Here is a 6933-nt window from a genome sequence, read left to right as displayed (position 1 = left end):
TTTATTGAAAAACAATTTTCTTTCTTTCTTTCTTTCTTTCTTTCTTTCTTTCTTTCTTTCTTTCTTTCTTTCTTTCTTTCTTCTTTCTTTCTTTTTCTTGTGGTACCAGGGATTGAACTTGAGACCTTGCACTTGCTAGGCAGGCACTTATATTACTGAGCTATAGCCCCAGTCCTGAAAATCAGTTCCCTATGTTTTGTCAGAAGGATTATTCTTAATTACATCCTCATAGCTTCCCCTTCTGCCATGATCTAATGTAAAAAGAAACCTTATCAGAGGGAGGGAGGGAGGGAGAGAGAGAGGGACAGAGAGACAGAGACAGACAGAGACAGCGAGACAGTGAGAGAGACAGAGACAGAGATAAGGAGAGCAACAGAGAGAGAGAGAGACAGAGAGAGAGAGAGAGAGAGACAGAGACAGACAGACAGAGACAGAGAGAGACAGACACAGAGAGACAGAGAAAGATGGATCAAGTTTCACTAAATGTCATGCACTACATGAAGCACCCAACACCTTACAATTGTAAGCCTTCTATTTCTGCGTACTGCAGCACTGACTATGTCCCGCCGAGCAGATGTCACTCCATCCCTGCATCAGAGCCGCTGGCTGCGCAGTGTCAGCCTGTAAGTGACTTTGCTTTGGCCAGTGATAAAGCGCACACCTTTCCCCTGGGAGCCCGGCATTTAACTGTGCTGGATTGTTTACATTTGTGTTTCCAATTCATCCCATGACTTCAGTAAAGGCATCTCTTGTGATGGAAGTTTTTAAAAATTAAAATCAGCTAGTAGTCTGACACTATATTAGGACAAAATAAGAGCATGCAGCCCACCACTTAGCTTATCCGGTATTCTCAGTCCTGAATACCCAGAGATGCCTTGACCCAGATCAGTGTGAACAAGCCCAGCCGCCCAGCATGCATTTTCTCCCAGAGGACCAACACCGTCACACACTTACTTCAATGACTTTCTGCCCAACAGACAGACAACTTTCTTTTTATTCTGGTACCGGGGATCGAATTCAGGACCTTGCACTTACCCAGTAGGTGCTTAAACCAATGAGCTATCTCCACAGCCCTAGAGACATCACTGATGCTACTGAAAAACCTACACACACGAAGCCCGAAGCTGGCTCTGGGGCTCTGGGGCTGGTGCTTTGGGAGTGGTCCCCTGATAGCCCGCTGGTGTAACCAAGATGGGTCCCTTCCAGGTCTTCACGTTCCATTCCCTACTGTTTCTGTGACATCTCTTTAGGTTTTGCTGTCCTCATTGTAAATAACAAGCTGGTTGGCTGTAACATTTGGCTTAGCCTCTGCTTCTCAAAGCTTCGTCATCTCACCTCGCCTTGTATCACTCAGTGCTCAGCTCCTCAAGGCACCTGAGCATGGCGAGACACGCCTGTAGGTGCCACGCTGCCCACCACGGCACAGTCGCCCACACAGCGTGGAAGAGGAGTGTGATGTGTGCTCAGTGGCAACCTCAAGAGATAAGACCACAGGACGTAAAAGAGTTCTCCTTGGAAAGGCTGCCAAAGCCAGAGTAGTTTTTGAGACCCTAGATGACAAGTGACACATTTTCGGTATAAAATCTCTAGCTAATGCTTACTTTTCTTTCTTGTTTTAATTTATTTTTTTGACCAGTTTTGTACATTTATACCTGGTAATCTGAACAACTAATTTGAAGACAACAATAGGCCACATAACAACCATCGTTGAAGTCCTACTATTTTGTTTAGTGAAATTGTGTATCATGTCTAATTTTTTTAACCATTTTTATTCTCCTTAAAAACAGTAACACTATAGATTATAAAATTTATTATAGGGGGCCTGCCCCGTAGCTCAGTTCTTTAAGTGGCTGCTTCAACAAAGCAGTCAGGCTCAGGTTGTTGTGGTTTGATCCCCACAACTCAAGACAGCCAAACCTGCCCTGAAGGCATTTGGAGCAAAAAAAAAAATTATTATGTATTTTATAAAAAACTGTGCTATAAAAGGCTTTGGCATTTCCCAACACAAAAGAATAAGTGTTTGAGAAAATCTAAATGTTACCATAATTGAATCATTACATACAAAAGTTACATTTCTTGTTATATAGGTCTTGTTTTATCTTGGTCTTAACCCCCCAGCAGAAAAGTATAAAAGTGAGGTATAAAAAATAAAGCCATATTAATATGCTGAGCTGTAAAAGGCTCAAGTCAACAACTTCTGACACTGCCAGTCCTACGGATAATCCACTACTATTATGGACTACTGGACTATATTGGATTATTTTGCTGAATTCACATACCTACGAAAATGGCAATGGAATACCCATCTCTGACAAAACTAAACCAAAAAAGGGGATACAAATGAAGGACCACTTTGTATCTGTGTATAGAAAATAGTTAGGCTAGATATACAGCTACTTTCTCTTAATTCAATGAATAGAAAGAATTGTACTAATAGTTTTTGGACAGGATTTCATATCTGCATCTTGTACTATGAATAACCACTACGAAGACAGCAATATGCAATGTATTTATTGTTGAAACTGTCCTACTAATCGGTTTTGAAACTGCCTCATTGCTGTTTGTTTCTCAATAAAATTAATTAAAAAATAATTGAATCATTACACACTGTACCCAGGCACTGACTTATCGCACTGTCCCCCAGCAGTAGGTGCAATTCTTAAAAATAATAAAACAGTGACATCAAACGTTAAGAGAAATCTCCAGCGGGTGGGTACCTACTTACCCTAAAGATGAAAGGCTCTCGCTTCGCACCCTTTCAGCTGCCCTCGCAGTGCTAGCAGAAGAGGAAGCGTCTTGCTACTTGTCTTGAGCTCCAGTTTCACAACGATCTGTGGTTGGGCGTGAAGGCTGGCTTTGTTTGGGGGAATTTCTATAATGCAAGGCCCGGCCCACGAGTTTTCCTCCATTAGAGTAATTGCAATAGTGCATTAGCCAGAGCAGGACACCTTAAAATGCCTCAGAAAATGAACGAGGAAGTGGGAATGATCTTCCACAGGGTGTCCAGACAAGGGCGTGGTGTCAACTCCCGTCTTCTCCAAGGAAAGGGATCCAAGTGGGAAGGGGGCCTTTTAATTCTCACTGAGAAGGGGATCAGCGTGTGCTACAGGCGACTGTGCAGACAGCACAGTGAACACTATTCATTTGTGCACTTCATACATGCTAATCATAATTTTAAAGTTTTAAGTAAAAATTGTACTTATTGAGAGAAAGAGGAAAACAGAGAGAGAGAGAGAGAGAGAGAGAGAGAGAGAGAGAGAGAATACCAGGATATCTTTGCTTTATCTAGTTCCCTATTATAACTTCCTCAACTTACTGCTTTGGGTAAATGCCCAAATCTTGACTCTTAATCTTTGTCTTTTTTTTTTTTTTTTTTTTTGCGGAACTGGGGATTGAACTCAGGCCCTTGCACTTGCCAGGCAAGCATTTATTCTACTGAGCCATCTCCCTGGCCCCTTAAACTTTGTCCTTAATAAGGCCTTACAATGTAATCAATCATCTACTTGGCATCCCAAGTGCTGCAAACGTAGGCATGTGCCACTGTGCTTGGCCATGACGGGTAATCTTGATTCCCTTTATGATGCCAAGTAGATAAATAAAACACACCTCCATGTATGTATGTATGTATGTATGTATGTATGTATGTGTGGGCCAGCAGAGTGTGGCCTGCAGGCCATATCTGCCCCTAGCCCCTTCCTTTCTTGTTCTCTTCCCCTGTCCTGTTCCTTTACCCTAAAGCAAGCAGCTTTCCTCTTCCTACCTTTTGCCCGTGATAGTGCTGGTGACAACCAGTCATGAATGGAAATCTCTGAAATCAGGAGCCTGCATCAAACCTTTTCTCGTACAGGTCAGGCATTGTGTCCCAGCAACTGATACGGGGTAAACAACGCGACTCCCAACCTGCTACGTGTCAGATATGCCGAACGCATGTGGGTAGATGGATAGCTTTACATCTACAGGAGATGAGGCCAAAGGAGCAGTTCAGCATACACGGGCCAAATAGTGAGATCAACAATGCAACCAACAAATGCCTACTCAAGTTGAGAACAACTAGTACCTACTGAGGGCCTGGAGATAGACCCTCGAGAGAGTATCTCTTACTGCCGATCACAACTACCATTACACCCCCCTTCAGCCAGAACAGTCACTGTCCCAACCCCTCACAGCAGCTAGGAGCACCGCTGTTTATATAGACAGCTAAATTAGGTAGAAATATAGACAGTCATGTAAGGCTGGGCCTTGAGTGGGTCAGTGCAGAAGATGAACTATATTACAACTGTAGCTGGAGGCACATCTGTGGAAGCCCAGGCCTCAAGATAAAGACAGAATGGCCAGGCCTCTGTGCCTCCCCAAGGGATGAGCAATAGATTATACTAGAATTGGTACCACCTGGTCCAATGGAGTCTCACTAGACATCATTCAGCTGGGTGGGTGACCAGGGCCTCCTGATCCATCCCTTCCTGAAAAGGTCTTTGTTCTTTTCTGTCTACACTTGCTACATGACCTGCTTCCCCACTGGATCAATATTTCCTAAGTGGCTATACTTGTCATCTTATTGGTTGATCATAGTTTTCACCGACGTATCCACCTCATGAATCTGTGTTCACCTTGTGATTTTGCTCTACAGAAGTTCCTTAGAGAAGTGTGCCCACTGGCAATGGAGTTTTGGTCTCCTCCTATCTCTTGGAAGCTGTCTCTCTCAGAAAACTTTTTGTACTCTTTTTTTTTTTTTTTTTTTTTTTTCCGGAACTGGGGATTGAACTCAAGCCCTTGCACTTGCCAGGGGAGCGCTTATTCCACTGAGCTATCTTTCTGGCCCTCTTTTTCTACTATTAACCTCTGTTGCTCCTTAGGCTTCATTCTTGTATTCTGAGGAACACAAACGTGGTGTATCTGACAGCTAGCAAGTTGGGTGTTCCAATTATTTTCCCTGTATCACAACAGCAACAACAACAACAGCAGCAGCAGCAACAACAACAACAACAACAGCAATGACTGATGAAAGCTGCCTAATCATTAGAATTACAAATGCAAGCGTGTGCTCCTGTCGCACACAGCTTTACTGGAGGGAAAGTGTCGGAAAGGGAAACAAGACTCAAGTTAACATCACGCACAGGGACAAATTCTCTAGAACGAACGTGAACACTATGAAGATGTAAAATGTATCAATAAAATCTGATAAAAACATTACAGTCTCAAGGTGCCTCCATTTATTTCTGCAGAGGACACCAGTTTATCTGTCATTGTGTAGAAATACCCCTTTTTCTTTGCCCTTTCTTCTGTTGGTGGATGCACAGCCTGCTTTCAAGACGTAGCTATTATGAACTGGGTGCCATAAAGAGACAAGCACGTGACACAATGATGTGGCATCTTTAGCTCTCTGGGGGGTGGATAGTTGGGTCAAACGGAGTTTCTAGGTTTGGTTTTTTGAGGAGTCTCCCTACTGATTTCTTTTTTTAAAAAAAATTTATTTTATTTACTTATTTATTTTTATGTATGTAGTACAGGGTCCACAGGGTCTCACTACACAGGTCAGACTCGTAGTGATTCTCCTGTTTTCAGCCTCCCAAGTGCTGGGATTACAGGCGATAGCTACCATGGCCAATCTCAGTTGCCAGTGCACCCTTGGGGGCAGAGCCAGCATGGCACACCAGGGATCGAACTCCAGTCCCTGCTTCTGCCTAAGCAGGCACTTTAGTCTTGCTGAGCTATCTGGCCTACCCAGCTATCTGGCTGGCCCCTAACTTCTTATGAAGAAGAAATGTACATTGAAATGGTGAGACAGTTGTCTATACTGGGCATTAACAAATCCATTCACCTGGGTCTCTCTTGGGGAATTTGAATGAACAAACAGTAAAAATGATGTATGAGCTAGTTAACAAACTAAGAAACACAGTGCCACGACATAAGAGAATCTATCCACAGCCCCCTCCTGCTGTCTCCTTTGGGGCTCTCACTCTACCTTCATAGGGCAATCGATGATCACCCTTATCTCTCACTGTCACTGGATTACAGTCTGTTTTGCAAACGCGGGGAGCAGACTAGCAACAGTTTTGTTTGGTGTTTTCGCCTCTCAAAACCTAGGAAGCATGCAACAGTTCACTTTGGAGAATTGTGCAAAAATATCTGCTGCCCACTCTTCTGGACCAGGCCTTGAGTTCTGAGAAATTGTCTTTTATGATCTGCATTGTTCTATCATGTTCTCTGTCTTGTGGCGTTTGGACGAGAGTAGCCTTTACAAAAAGAGGAGGGCCAGAAAAGCAAAGGAGGGGTGGGGATTTTTATTTTCCCATCTTCCTCTTCCCTGTTGGGAATGCACTTTTGGATCATATGGAAGTTTTCTTCAGCAGCCTAAATCTCCTTCCAGGTTCTGAAACTTTAATTCCTCAATTTAATTCCTTCAGTCTCAAGGGAAATAAGAACACCCATGCCGCTTGCTAAACAGGGTTTCTCTCCAAGCCTCTCGTTGATTTCTTGTGGTTCTATAGTCACTTCAGAGAGAGAGAGAGAGAGAGAGAGAGAGAGACACACACAGAGAGAGAGAGAGAGAGAGAGAGAGAGAGAGAGAGAGAGAGAGAGAGAGAGAGAGAGAGCATGGAGGTGGCCCTGTGTCCTGAAGCCAGCTGTGTAGACTGCTCTGGGATAGTCATTCTGTCCCACTACGCTGGGCAATCTTCCTCTTCTTCTTGTTCTTGTTCTTCCTGTCCTTGTTGTTGTTGTTGTTGTTCTTCTTCTTCTTCTTCTTCTTCTTCTTCTTCTTGTTCTTCTTGTTCTTGTTCTTGTTCTTCTTGTTCTTGTTCTTGTTCTTCTTGTTCTTGTTCTTCTTGTTCTTCTTCTTGTTCTTCTTCTTGTTCTTGTTCTTCTTGTTCTTGTTCTTGTTCTTGTTCTTCTTGTTCTTGTTCTTCTTCTTCTTCTTCTTCTTCTTCTTCTTGT

At 43.3% G+C, this 6933-nt stretch overlaps 1 protein-coding gene across 1 annotated transcript in view; it reads right to left on the bottom strand.

Moving 5' to 3' along the window:
• Adgre3 (adhesion G protein-coupled receptor E3) overlaps nt 1-2761 on the bottom strand; it is an 81366-nt gene extending 78605 nt beyond the window's left edge. The window contains exon 1 of the mRNA XM_023716875.1: nt 2726-2761. The gene's annotated coding sequence lies outside the window, so the exon portion shown is untranslated. The remainder of the gene's footprint in view (nt 1-2725) is intronic.
• Between the last annotated feature and the right edge of the window lie 4172 nt (nt 2762-6933).

This window comes from Octodon degus, unplaced genomic scaffold, assembly GCF_000260255.1.
Source record: "Octodon degus isolate 3935 unplaced genomic scaffold, OctDeg1.0 scaffold00050, whole genome shotgun sequence".
NCBI classification, from domain to species: Eukaryota; Metazoa; Chordata; class Mammalia; order Rodentia; family Octodontidae; genus Octodon; species Octodon degus.
This window is presented reverse-complemented; position numbering and strand designations above follow the sequence as displayed.